Below are 14,928 nucleotides of genomic sequence, written 5' to 3'. Positions count from 1 at the left end.
GTTGACATATGAATTAACAGAGACACTAAGAAAGCAGGAAGAGCATTGCAGTGTGATTACAGAGGAAGAGGGGAATTGGCCTCTGAAAACTGAGGGTATTGCTGAACCCTGATCTTAACCCCTAATCTCTGAAGTAGTCTGTGAGGCATTACTTCAACAGTGGGCCTCTGAGTTCCTCGAGTTGGTGCTGGGTGAGGGCAGCCAGATCCCAGCTCCAGGCAGGTTGGTTCTGCTCAAGGGCAGCTTGAATCTTTAACCTTGCAACCATTACTCTTTTCTGCGTGTGCAGTGACATTTGGGAAGTTATCTTGGATGACCGCGGGATCAGCCAGTTAGAGCAAAGGGGAGAGTGTAGAAACTTGCCTCAAAGGTACTGTTAAAGGCAAAGAAAAGCAAATTGTGCCTTTTTAAAAAATAAAGTATTTTAAGGAAGGAACACAGTTCCACAGGTGTTTTGTCCTATGTTACCCAGTTATGTTTAGATCTATTTCCCTCCTCCTTCCCATTTCTCTCTTGCCTATTCTGTGTCCAGAATTATCCTGTCAGTAACTGTTGTGATAAGGATTATGATTCTGATGATTAACAACAGATGATAAGTTAACAACAATATTCATAGGTATGTTTCTCACAAAATTACTTGGTTTCTTTTGTTGTATATTTTATTTTAAAAGAAGCCAGTTAGAAAAAGGGAGAAATAAATTAGTTTATGAGAAACTAAAAGGGAATATTGCAAAATGTGAATTATAAGCCTTAGCTAACTTTACAGAATTCCACACTTACAGCAATCAGTTAAATAGTTCTTTCTTTCTTTTTTTTTTTTGGTACCAGAGATTGAACTCGGGTCCTTGAGCTAAATCCCTGGCCCCAAATAGTTCTTTTACGATGACCAATGGTTTGTGAAAGACCTAGGGTACAAAATTCATGGAGGATAGAAAATTAGTAGATCAAATATCAAATAAATTATACTCAGGAGTCTTAGACCTGTATATCCCTTTTTGATCTGTAGGATTTAACAAAATTCAGGGTTTTCTATGAAAATACTATTGAAATCCTTTCTCACCCTATTTTTTTTTTTTTTTTTTTTGTACTGGGGATTGAACTCAGGACCTAGCACTTGCGAGGCAGGCATGGTTCCACTGAGCTACATCCCCAGCCTCTCCTCACCCTGTTCTTTCAAAAAGACAAGGTAGTGAGTGGAAAATATGTAGATTTTAGATTAGAGCTGCTACAAATCTTTTAGATCTACCACTCCTGTAACTGTGTGACAGTGGACAGAGTATATACAGTATCCTATCCTAGTGTTCCTATTTCTCAGCAATAAACATTGGAGCGTTCTCTCTCTTTCTCTCCCTCTATCTCTCTCTCTCACACACACACACACACTCTAGACTATTTAGGCAGCTTTCTCAAGATTCATCTGCATGTGGGTTTTAGCTGATCCCATTAATTGCACAAATATCCAGTAAATATATTACCAACTATTCCTGTTAATTTACTTGGTTGACACAGCACATTACAGTTAGGAATATTTATAAGTGTAGTAAGGATTTCTGTCTTTACTTAATCTTTAAAAACTAGAACCTCTATAATGTGTAACATCAAGCATATTTATTTTTATCTCAACACAGTGTATAAAACTGCTTTTATGAATTATGTATAATTATTACTCTGTCTCTGTTGCAGGCCCAACTTTTGCCTGAATCTTCTAATCCCCTTCCTCTCTCCCTCTGTCCCTTTTTTCTTTCTGGCTTTCCTTCATTCCTTCTTTTGTGGTTTTCTTTTTTTGAGACAGAGTCTTTCTATGCAGTATAGTGTACATTGTTCCTGATATAGCTATTTGAGAAAAGTATGCATGTAAAGTATTGGACACATAGTAGATAGTCAAGTAGTGTAGGTATTTATTATTTTTGCTATAGTAATTCTGTTAGGAAAGAAACCTGTGCTAGATTATATTTAAAAAGCACCCAGGGCCGGGGATTTAGCTCAGTGGTTCTGGCGCCTACCTTGCAAGCGCAAGGTCCCAAGTTCAATCTGCAGTACCAAAAAATAAAAATAAAAAAATAAAAATAAAAAGCACCGATTAGGTTCAGCTGTCTATGGAGTTTTGTAAGGGAGAATTTTAACAAGAGTACCATCTTTTCAGACTCAGTAAACATGTGACATCTCATGCTTAGTACTGCTGATGTTTCACAGCTTTGTCCTCATGTGTTCTTCATGGTGGGAGGAGGTGGATGTGGCTGATTGGAGTGGTGTAAGTGGGTACAGGGAAGGTCTGGAGGCTTTTGTCCTCCTGCTTTTCGCTCCCCTCTCTGCTCCTGTAGATTCTGTTTTGGAGCAAAATAGCAGGATTTTTTTTCTGGTACTAGGGGATTGAACCCAGAACCTTCATATTGCACTGTATCCCTCACTCTTCTTTTATTTTTTATTTTGAGACAGGGTCTTGGTAAGTTGCCCAGGCTGGGGTCTTTTGTGATCCTTCTGCCTCAGCCTCCCAGGGTAATGCCATGTATTTTAGAGCTAAAATTTCCTCAATGGATGCAGTTATAACAGAATAAGCTCTCTGACAGAAAGGCCCAGGCTTAGTTTAGGGAAATGCTCCTTGAGATGCAATCAGTGGATATTAGCAACAACCATTTCAGCTCAGTATGGCTGATCCCTGGGAAGAGAGATACTAGCCATTTCATTCCAGGGACATCAAATCGGCATTTCCTGGATCTTATGGTGAAGTCTCCGCTGTGTGACATTGAAAGTGTTTAGATCATGTATTAGTCAGCTTTCCTGTCACTAGAACACAGTACCCAACACCCGCAACTAAAAGGAGGAGAGGTTGAATTTAACACTCTGTGTCAGGGGATTCAGTCCATGGTAGGCTGGCTCCAAGGAAGGAACAGCATGGTGGAAGGGCATGGCAGAACAAAGATGCTTAGTTCATGATGGCTGGGAAGCAGAGCAGAGGAACAGTGCCAGTGAGAAAGGGGTCAGGGGCTAGCTATAGTCCCCAAGGTCATACCTCCATGACTCACCCAGACACACTCAGAAGTGTGCTTTACCAATCCCAGTTAAGTTGACATCTCACATAATGGTCACAGATCATGTATGATGTCATCTAGTGGTCCACAGCCACTCCCTGGGTCCAGATAACTAGCTCTTGTCACACCTAATGTCCTGGGTGCAGCAGCAAGACCATCTCTGGCCATCTCATTCACTGTGAGCCTATACAGGAGCTTTAGGACAAAGCCCAGCACTGGCTCCCTGGGGAAACAACCTAGAAGTTAAGAACCAAGAGTTTAAGATCTTAGAATAAACCCAAATTGAGCCCCCTGGGAGATGCTACTGTACATGCAGGGATTTGCACCCGCCTCTGTGGAACCCAGGGGCGCTCCTCTACTGAGTCTGCCCATGCTGCAGGTGGGATGAGGAAGGTTCTGGAAAAGAGGTCTTTATTTATATCAAGCAGCTTTTACAGGCTTCCTTGGGGAAGGAGAGGAGCCTGAGATGCAGCTGCAGAGGAATCTGACATCTTACTGGATGGGCCAGAGGTCATTGGAGCATCTGTGACCAAGCAGGAGTGTGACTTGGCACCTGTCTGGAAGGCTGACCTGCTCAAGGGCTCTTTCAGAACTGTTCACTCCATGTATGCACTGGGCCTTGCTCACAGCTGGTGTCGTCAGACCACATCCTATAGCCCAAGGAGGAAGATCAACATTTAGTAATTAAGCAAATGAATCAATTACTGATAGTGATAAATATTCTGGAGGAAATGAAATGCTGTGACAAAGGATGACAAAGAGCAATGGTTCTGAGTGGCTGGAGAAGACCTTTTCAAGGTGATATCAGGATAGAAGCCAGAGTCTGGGAGAAAGTACTTTAGGTGACAGTCTGGTTTCCTCAGTGACATTCTTGTATCTAAAGAGGATGACAAGATGAACACAGTCTCTTTCCTAAAAGTCATTATGTCAGGTGACCACACAGAGACAGGTGGTTTCAAACAAAGTTGTGTTTTCAAATCCTGGTGTGCTGAGTGGCAGGTGGGAATACTGTGAGACAGTGGGCAGAATTCAGGGGCAGCAGGAATCACAACAGCCTTGGCAAAATGACTGAAGAAAGAACTACTTACGGAAGGCAACATTTATTACTTCTGTCACAAATATGTGGAAGGCATGTGGCAGATAAACACAAGGAATTTAGAAGCACATTAGATACTTGGATGAACTTTCAAACTGCAAGTGTTCTGAAAGCCTTTAATTAGATTCCCCAGGGAAGAAAATGCTTCTCTTTTCCGGCATGCATTCTATGTGGCTGGCATTGTACTCATTATATCTGTGGTTGCAACTCCCCGGCAGGAATTTTGTGCCCATTTTGTGCATGTGGAACTTGAGGCTCAGGATGGTTTGTTTGTCCCTGTCCCATTCAGGGGCTAAGAGGTTGGCTTCAATGGTTGTGCTTTTGTCTGTGCACCACCTTCTCTGATTGATGATCTTAACAAAAAGACCCAATAATGACCTTTTTGGGGTTCAGTTATTCCCTTCTTATTTTTGTTGGATTTCCTCTCAGGTCCTGGACCCAATCCCTAAGAAGCCCCAGGGAAGCTCTTTAGGGTCAGGGCCCCCTATCTTGGTCATAGGGCTATTCTTTTTCCCTCTTTGCAACCAGAGTCTTGTTGAAGACACATGTACAAATGAGAGTTGCCATCCCTGCTAGTCCCCTGGAACTTATGGGGGCCAGCTTTTGCCAGGTCATGCGGTTCAGCTCTGCGGGTGCCCCTCTTTCTTCTCCATCTTGCTGGTTTATCCTGGAGAGAAAGGTATCTGGGTCATCTGGGGACCCAGCATTGGAAATGCCATGGTTAGGAACAAACATGGTTGTCTTGTGCAGCTTCAAAGAGTTTCATTTTAAATTTGCTGTCGACATTTAAAAACTGGGAAGCTCTACATAAAAATCTAAATTTCTGTCTCCTTTTGAAAAATTAGCAATTCTACCACTATATCACCTTCTATCTATACCTCTTCTTCCTTACCTTACTTGCTGGTCCCTATAGGTGTCTGTAGGCTAGAACAAAGTTACCTCACCAAAGGCCCACCCAGTGTTCTGTGTATGGGCACCAGAAGGGCCATGCTGATCACTGAAAGACTGAGATACTTCCAGCTTCCACCTGGGGAGTTTTCAGCTGCCCGGGCACAAACTTGAGCCACATGAATCAGTATTTCTGGGGGTGGAACCTAGGGCAGGAGTTTTTGAAAATCTCCCCAGGTAGTTCTAATCTGTAGCCAAGTTAGGAATCTCTGCTTTAGGGTCTCCCTTAATAGCAATTGGGCTTCATAGAAGTCCATGTGTCAGACAAATGGGCTCCTGGTGTCTTGTATGCAAAATTGCCATTTCATTCATCTCCCAGCATCTCTTGGGCAGCTCCATTCACCTCATGCTTCCTTACTCAGGTGTAACTGGCCTGTGTGACTTTTATGACTGTGCATGTAAAGATCAGAAGTGTCTTTACAGAATTCTGGGTGGGCAAAGAGAGTAGATGAGAAGGAACAGAGAGTAATTGTCTTAATCATATTTATTGCTGGGACAGAATATCCAGCAACTGCAAATTAAAGAAGAGGCTTATTTTACCTTACACTTTGTAGCAGTTTTGATCCATAGTCATCTAGCTCCAAGGCAAGGAGGCATGGCAGATGGGCATGGCAGAGTAGAAACATATCATGGTATGGCAACCGGAAGCAGAGACAGGGAGATAAGGAGGGGGACTGGGAGGGGAAGGGAGAGAGGGAGAGGGGGAAAAAGGGGGGATTGGGGGGGGAGAGAGAGGGAGAGAGAACAGCATGAAGAGATAAACCTTCCAGGCCCCCAGTGACCCCCCTCTTCCCCCCAGATCGTACCTCCTAACAGCAAGTCAGCTCTAAGTCTAATCCACTGATGAGTATCATGCCCCCATGATCCAACCACCTCCCCAAAGCCCTATCAATGAATCCAGGAGCCTTTAGGGGAACAGCTCAATCTAAACCCTAACAGTGATTTTCAAGTTTTCCTCTGAAAGGTTTTGTGTATCAAGGCTGCCTTGTGGCAAATCTTAAGATTCCTAGGAAACAGGTAATGGCGTTTAGAAACTACTTGCTGCTTTATGTGCACCCTTGCTTTAAAAATAAAACAAATAATGAAAAATAAAATGAACCTGACAGCTTCCTTTGAAGTCTTTTTCATTAATGAATAGTGGGAGATTGGTCTCTGCAGGTCAAAGCGAAATTAGAGCCTACTGCAACTCCTGCTGCAGGGCGCTGGGCAAAGGCCACTTCCATCAGCAAGGGCTCTGTCCAGGGCTGCCCTGGCCAAGAGAGCACATGGCAGGAAAGGGTATTTGGATTTGGGCAAAAAGCACAGAGAATGTTTACAGCTGCAGCCACACCTGGGCCTCTCCCCCTTAATCAGGCAGGTTTTGTGTCAGCACAGGAAGAGACCTCTGCTCTTCCATCAGCCAAAGGCCTTGACTGACCTCTCCAGTCTGCTGAGGGAGTTTTCTGATGAGCACCAAAGGGGATCCTAGTCCAGAGGTTAAGGTCTTCATCATCCATCTCACATTGGAAAAGGCAGCACTTATACTTAGAGACTCAGCCTGACTTGTTTTCAGCTTCCAATGAAAACAACTTAGTTTTTCAAGGAGGAAGGAGGATCTTGACTGTTAGGGAATATTTAATATAATATCTAAAATTGTTTTAGAATTCAGTGTTTATTTTCTCTTTCTCTTTCACTTCCCCTTTTTTTAACTTACTATTTTAAAATGACAAAATTGATCGAATAAAATGCAAGGATTGCAAATAAGAGAAGCACTAGGTTTTCAGATGATCTGCATCAACCTTCGCGTTTGCGTCAGAATGTGGATCCAGTTCCGTAAATGATCACCCACCCCTCACGGCCCTGGCATTGGAGATTGAACCCAGGGAGTGGTGAGTTACATCCCCAGTCCTTTTAATTTTTCTGAGACAGGGTCTCACTAAGTTGTCCAGGGTGGCCTTGAACTTGTCATCTTCCTGCCTCAGCCTGACAAGTAGCTGGGATTACAGCTGTGCACCGCTACACCCGGATAAACCATCAGTTTTATCATTTATATAACAGGGAATTACAAGGCTTGCAGACTATTTTGGGGCTTCACTTCCTGCCAGAGACTCGTGGAAAGCCCCTGAGTGTATGTTCAAGATCACTTAAATGAGAAATAATGGAAATCTCTGCTAAACTGAAATTTTCTTGACTTAACCCATACTGGCTTAATTTGTGTTTTCAAGGGAGGAATATTGAAGAAACTTGGCCTTTGTAGGGCAAAGTATGCTCCCTGGGACCTCACTAAATGGTGCAAAAATCCCTTAAATAGTGGTGCACAGCCAGGAGGTTATATCAGAATCACTTGGGGCAACTTTTCAAAGTACTCAAAAATTATTAAAATATGTTATGTGTGTGTACAAGTCTGCCAAAATGAAACCCATTAGTCTGGATAACAAATATGCATTAACAAAAGAAAGATCTGAAGGGAAAGATCTGAAGAGCCATTCAGCTGAACTTCTTTCCTCCAGAAGTTCTGGTACCCAAATTTGGGGAGTGGAGTATGAATATATGTACTTTGCTACACAAAGATTTCTGTTGAGTGATGCTTCCATCTGAGGCTGGGAACCTGTCCTCACCACTTTCTTTTCCCTGAGACACAATACCTGACACCCGTAACTTAAAGGAGGAGAGGTTGGCTTTGGCTCCAGTCCATGGCTTTCAGTCCATTGCTGGCAGGTCCAAATACAGAAATGGCATGGTGGAATGGCCTGCTGTGAAAGAAGCTGCACATACCATGGTGGCCATGAAGCAGAGAGAAGAGAAGGAGAGAGGGAGGGAGATATACCCTTCCAGGTTACACCCCCAGGGGACCCTTCCGACCAGGTCCTACCTCCTAATAGCACACTTAGCTATGGATTCTTGGATTAATCCACTGATGAATATAGCACCACCATGGTCCAAACACCTTCCCCAAGCCCCACCTCTGAACACATCCTAGGTCTAACCACACAGAACTCCTTCCCTAAGATTAGTCTTTCTAACTGGCCACACCTTTGGTGCACAGCATACCGGGGATGGGCGGGCTTGGAGAGTGCCACCCAATGAAGGTAGGTTGAAGAGAGGAGTAGTGACATTGGCATTCCTATATGATGCTGGGGGGTGGCCTTTAGAAGGAAGCCTTGCCCTGCCAGTCCCTTGCCAACCACACTTTTCCCTTCGCTGCTCCAACAAAGAATTCTACTCATCGAAACCTAGCCCGTATCATGGCTTACCTTTTTGACTTCCTGAATCTAAAGAGCTTCTCTGCACTTTTAATTCACTCACTGTCAGGATGATTTATTTAACAATTCAATTAGCGATCGATGGCCTAGCCTTTGCGTCAGTTGCATGCAATTTGTCTTATATTGATATTTAATTTTTCACTTATCTCTGTCTAGTGGGAATAGCAGCCATCTGAATTTTAGTTCTGGATTTGTTTCTAAATGTGTATCCTAGGCAAAATATTTATCCTTTCTGGGCTTCAAAGCTCCAGTTATAAAATTCCACAATTTTCTTACCTCACCACTCAAGCTTAGTTTCTTACATGATTCTCATTGATTTTATTTTATATTTTTGACAGAGTCACTGTGCTAGGTAATTTCTAACATGGTCCTAATGGTCCCTGTGTCCTGGTATTCATACTCTTATGGATCCCCTACCCTTGGCTGTAGGCTGGACCCAGTGAGTGGAATATGTCTAAAATGGACGTCACTTCTGGAATAGGTTAGAGGCTGCTGTGATTTCAGTTTTGCTAATGTTCTCTCTAATCTCTTACCTGCTTGCTCCAATGGAGAAAGGCCCTGGAAAGGAATGGGCGACCTCTGGTCAAAATCAGCAAGTAATGGAGGCTTCTGTATAATGGCTTGGGGTACCTGGGTTATCATGGAAGTGGATATTGCCCCAGCTTAACCTTGAAGTGACTGCAGCCCCACTCAGCCCCTCAGGGTTGCAGTCTTGTGAGAGACCCTGGGCTGGTGCCTTGATTGTAGCTTGTGACCAATTTTACACTTGATCTTAGCCAAAAGGCTGAAAAGCAATGCCTGTGACCAATTTTAAAGCAAAGTCCCAACTAAGCTCTTCCTGGACTCCTGACTCACAGAAATGGTGAGATACTAAATGTATATTGTTTTAAGCCACTAATTTTTTTAACAACAGATAACTAATACTATCTATGAGATGGTGCAGATGTCTACTCTACCTGTATTGGTGAGATTAGGCTAAATTGCTCTGCAGAAAAACGAATTACCCTAAAAGCTCAGTAGCTTACATCCACAAAAGTTTATTCCTCACTCATATACACATCCACTGAAAGTAGATGGTAGCCTTGGTTGTGAGATTTATTATGGTTTTACTCAATATTTTTCCTCTGGAACCCAGACTGACAGAGCTATCTCTGTCTGGACCATTGCAAATCATCTTGGAAGAGGAAAAAGAGCCAGGGAAAGTATGCATTGGCTTTTAAAGCTTCCTCATGGAAAGGATTCATCATAAGTTTACTTGTATTTTAGTGGGCTGGGGATTTAGCTCAGTGGTGCTGCGCCAGCCTCAAAAACACAAGGTCTTGAGTTCCATTCCCAGTACCAAAAAACAAAACAAAACACCAAAAAACAAAAACAGAAAAAACAAAAGAACAAAACCTCCAAAGTGACATCTACTTGTATTTTAGTGGCCAAAGCTAGTCACATGGCCACACATGTTCAGCAAGGCCTCCAAAATAGAATCCTCCTCTAAGGCGGGGCACTAAATACCTGTGGATGTAACACAATATGTCTATATATTGGGTCAGGAGGGAGTGGTAGCCACTGATTGCCATGAAATACAGGAATGAGAAGGAATCGCTCAAGTCCTTGGATGGTTGGATGTAAAGGCCCCACAGCCTGTCTAAGACAGGAGATTATGATTGAAGTGCTATCTTTCCTAGGGAAGAGTGGAAAATTAAGAAGGGATGAGGCAGAAAGAGAAATTGAGGGTTTTAACTATCCACATAATCTTCATCATCACCTCTCTCAATCTCCCTTCACCGAAAATTAATTCTTCATTGCAAAGGTAAGCTTCAAGACATGTTCCCTGGTTGGATTGCCTTCCCTAAGCTCTTTCAGTTTCTTCTGCATAGAAATGTAAGCTCTCCATTGTCTCCAAATCATGTTCATAGGGTTAAACTGTGTTTCCAAACAACTGCCTTGCAGCAGTCAGGAAGAGAGGAACACTTGTTACATGACCTCGGGCGAGCCTGCCAGTCTCTGGGCCCCATCTCTCTAAGTCCCCCTCTAATCTTGCCTTCATGAGTAATAAGCACCTTCCCTATAGGCTTTCGGCAAATGTTGGAGGAGCTCAGGGTGTGGTCACTGCCCATCTATCTCAGAGGCCGTGCCAGGTTGGCTTTAGAGAGACAGCTTGATGGGAACCACAGAGATATAAAAACCAACACAGCCAGCTTGCAGGGAGAAAGTCAGGACCCTGACTTAGCTGTAAGCCAAGTCAACATGATGGATCCACTGTTAATACCAAAACCATATTAAACTTCTGACACACAGCAGATAAATACCAGGGCCACAGATCCCCTAAAAAACAAAGGAGAGACTGGTTGATGATCCTTCCTCTATAAAATATATTTCTACCCACAGGCCTTACATGATCTTTAGATCATGCCAGATGGTATTCTGTTTCTCCTGAGGTTATAGTTTATTTCAAAAGAAATAGACTTCATTTAGATAAGTTCTGAAAGAAGCATAGAAGAGACTCAGAATTGTGGCTTTAAAAATGACCTCAGATGTTACTGTAGTCAAAACCCCTGGCCAGCACAGGAGTCACTGCCCCGTGTCTACCGTCTAGGCCATCAGAACACTCTGGGGCTTGGTGATCAGGGACAGGTTTTACATTTTCCAGGTTCTTTAGGATGTGACCCTGTCAGTTTTCTTTCCACACTGTGACCTTAAGAATGTAGGGAGTAGGGGAGAACAATGCAGTAGAAGTCTGTGGCAAAACAGGGGAGACATTACCTCTTCCTAGTGACACAGCAAGTTTTGCACTTGGGAAAAAATTTCCATCTTGCAACTGAAATGCATTTTTTAGTTGTCAGAGAAATTTAAGAGATGCCATAGTTTGTTTTTCAAAAATCCTACTTTGAAAATGGCCAGCTGTTACAACAATTTTACTCCTTTCTGACACATTTCTTTTTCTGATGTGAGGATGATAATGGTGTTTCTAAATAATAAATTGGGAGTGCTTCTGAGCTGTTTGGTGAATCTGTTCTCTAATAGAATGTGTACTTCATGGAGTGGTCATGTAGTTAGAGTCTATATTCCCCTTCACTACACAGTGGCTGGCTTTTCCCTGACACGTTTGTGTGTCTGGCACTGTACCAAGCACTGGGAATCAAGGGGGATTAGATGCATTCTTTGCCTTCAAAGATCTGCTTGTCTAGCAACTGAGTTAGATGTTCCATAATGTGATAGAATAAGCAGAGTGATCAAAATAGATGAAATGAAAATAAAAAATTGAAATAAAATGGTATGAAATAAAAAAATTTTTGACAATGAAAGACACACTGCCATTAATCCACCTCGAATTACTCACCCTTGCTTTGAACACACCTCTTCTTACCACTTTCTGAAGCAGCTCTAGAAGTCCTCTTTCCTGAGTGCCTTTATGAGTGTGATAAGGTCTGGAGATTCCTTAAAAAACTGAAACTAGCAATTCCATTTAAGCCAGCTCTTCTCCTTTAGGTATCTTCCCCAAAGAACTAAATTCATCATACCACAGTGATGTATGGATATGTATGTTGATAAAAGCACAATTAAAAATAGTTAAATCTTTTTTTTCATCACCTGTGTGTTTTTTTATTAGTACATGTCTGCAATACACAATTTTACATTCCTTGTGTGGAGTTGGTACATGTACATAACACATCCCAATTCCGATTTTCATTCCCTTTCCCTCCTCTCCCTACTCCCGCTCCATCTCTTCTCATTTGAGAAAGAGCTATCTCCCTAATTCCTAGTATTTATCTTTTATTTTGCTCTTTATTTATAATTTGAGTTTCTCATATAAGAGAAACCATGCAATATTTAAGCTTGTGTGTCTGATTTATTTCACTTAACATTATGGTCTCAAGTGCATCCATTTTCCTACAAATAACTCGTTTCTTTTTCTTTATGGCAGAATAGGTTGTTGTTCTTTAGTTCTCATCAGCAACACAAATTTGGTCATTAGATGGACTAGAAACAGCTTCTAGGCCTTCACTTAATTCATCAGATTTTGTTACACTTAACCTCTTTCTCTCTTCTGACTTTTCAGCATCCTTACAGATACTGGAAATTTCTTCCATTCTTCCTCCTTTGCAAGTAGTGACTTTTTCGAGGGATTCTGCTACTTCACTTCTCAACTCATCTTCTGATTCTTCAAAATTTATGATCACAACTGAGCCAATGGTTCTCTTGCTTCGGTATTATGAGTGATCATCTCCCAACAGCAAGATGTTATGGAGATCTCCTCAGGTTCTCCTTCACTGGCAGAAAAAGAGCTACTTGTTAGATCTGCTGCTGCCAAAATACTCAATAAAGTTCCTGGCACTTCATGCTGCCACTGCTTCCTACTTTCTGGAATACTTTCCATCACAATAACTTGGCCATTGTCAGGACCAGTAGGGCAGGTGGAAGTGACGTCAGCTGCTGCCATCATTTGCAGCAAAGTCCGAGGTGCTCTGGCATCCCACTGTCTCATGTTTTCTGCAGCTACAGCATCCTGAGTGAAAAGCTCTGCTTCTGGGCCACAGAGTTTTTCAAAGGCTTTGTCTAGGTCATCTTCATGGTCCTTTAGACAGTCATATCCCTTAAACTTTATGCTGTCCTCAAAGGTCAAAGTTTCATTTAGTATGTCCATTGTTTCTTCCTCTTAGACAGTGTTTCCATCAGATATACATTCATCTAAATTAATTTTGAACTTTACCCTTCTCTTAGCTTTATATTTCTTTTCTGGAATTTTACTTTCCTTTATGTTCTCAAGCGTAATATTTTTCAAGTCTCTTTCAATGTCCTGCACTGTTGTGTCCCCTGCAGGAGCATCTTGGTCAACAGGCAGGGCATTCTTCTTCACCAGATAGGTCCTGATTTTGGAGCTCTCCTCCAACTCTCTCCCCATCTTCTTCCTAATTTCCTTCATATCATTGTGGTACTGCTGGTGTATTTCCTCTAAGTGTTTCCAATATTCCTGGTCCTTCATTTCCTTTTTCCTAAACTGCAGTTCCTGCAGCCTAGGCTCTTCTCCATGACTTCTCAGCTCTGTGGTCTGGCTGTGATGTGGCTCAGCGGAAGATGGACGAAGACCCAATTGCTTTTCCACTTTCAGCTTATATTGTTGAGCTTCAAATTTCCTCTAAAGGAACTCCCCGGGCCATTGAGTAGGTGATGGACCATGAATTTCTTCCTTATTGTAACTCTCCTCGGTCTCAGAATCTTCCTGAGAAACACAGTGATAACTAGCTTCATGGACCCTCTTTCTCAAAATGTCAAGTTCAGCATAATAAAAATCATAATGTCCACAAACTGTAGCAAATTTGGGTCTTTCTATCACTTTTATAGGTATGGGCTTCTGGGCTCCAGCTGGTGGTCTCTATTCACTCCTATGTAACATGTCCTTCCTTTTAAATGGCACTGATATCCTTGCTCTTGGTGAATGCTTCCCCTGAAATCTCACTTTCTGTACTTTAGAATCTTTCCTATATCTGTTATGTGGACAGTGCTGTTTGGCATGGAAGTGCATGTTGGTACCCAGGGATTGGAGGGTGGAGTCAAGAGGATCAAGAGTCTGAAGCCAATCTGAGCAACACAGCAAGTTCCAGCCAGCCTAGACTACAGAGTGAGTTCACATTAAGCATTTCATCACCTCATCTGATTCTGTTTGTTTCATTTTGTTTTGTTCTTGAGACAAGGTAATCCTGGTGGCTGTGAACTTTCTGTGCAGCTCAGGCTGGCCTTGAACTTGAGATCTTACCTTGGCCATGAATTCTGGGATTACAGCAAAAATAGTTAAATCTTAGAAGTGACCTATATGTTCATCAACAGATGACTGAATAAAGAAAATGTGGTATTTACACACAATAGAGTACTACTCTGTCATAAAGAAGGATAAACTTGAGGCATTTGTAGAAAATTGGATGCAGGGCCGGGGATTTAGCTCAGTGGTTTCATTGCCTGCTGTGCAAGCGCAAGGACCCGAGTTCAATCCCTGGTACCAAAAGAAAAAAAAAAAGAAAGAAAATTCGATGCAGCTTGCGACCATAATTTTAAGTGAAATAAGTCAGACAGATAGATAGACTTAAATATTGCATAGTCTCTCTGATATGAGAAACCCAAAGTATAAACAAAGAGCAAAATAAGATACAGATAAAAGGAAGTAGGGAGATAGATTTTCCTCAAAGGGGGAGGGAATCAAGAGATGGAAGGAGGGGAAGGAAGGAAGAGAAAAGATGGAAAAAGGGATTCAGATGTGCTATGTACAGGTACCAACTCCACACAGGGAATGTAAGCACTATGCACTGCAAACATGCACCAAAAACAAGGAGGAGAGGATCAAGAGGTAGATGGAAGTGGAAAGGAGGAAGGGGAAGGAATGAAAAAAGGAATTAAGGTGTGTTTGTGCATGTACCATCTCTCCACAAGACATGTAAACATTATGTACTACAAACATGTACTAATAAAAATTTAATTTTTTTAATAAAAAATTTTAAAACATACAATGAATGCTGAAGCCGGGTGCCCTTCAGTGCTAAAACATTACAGTGTGTCCTCCTCCACATTATCCACTGGGCCTGGCGCCATGTGACTTTGGGCTGTTCTCCAAAGCCAAAACGACCAT

General features: G+C 42.3%; 1 pseudogene; it reads right to left on the bottom strand.

Annotated features, from left to right (window-relative positions):
• Positions 1 to 11,005: 11,005 nt before the first annotated feature.
• On the bottom strand, positions 11,006 to 14,078 carry LOC110347237 (serine/threonine-protein kinase Nek5 pseudogene; annotated as a pseudogene).
• Between the last annotated feature and the right edge of the window lie 850 nt (positions 14,079 to 14,928).

The sequence above is a fragment of the Heterocephalus glaber genome, unplaced genomic scaffold (genome assembly GCF_053883595.1).
Source record: "Heterocephalus glaber isolate CG9 unplaced genomic scaffold, H.glaber_assembly_v1.0 deba00001788, whole genome shotgun sequence".
NCBI lineage: Eukaryota > Metazoa > Chordata > Mammalia > Rodentia > Bathyergidae > Heterocephalus > Heterocephalus glaber.
Note: the sequence above shows the minus strand (reverse complement) of the source record. Positions and strands in the feature narration are given on the sequence as shown.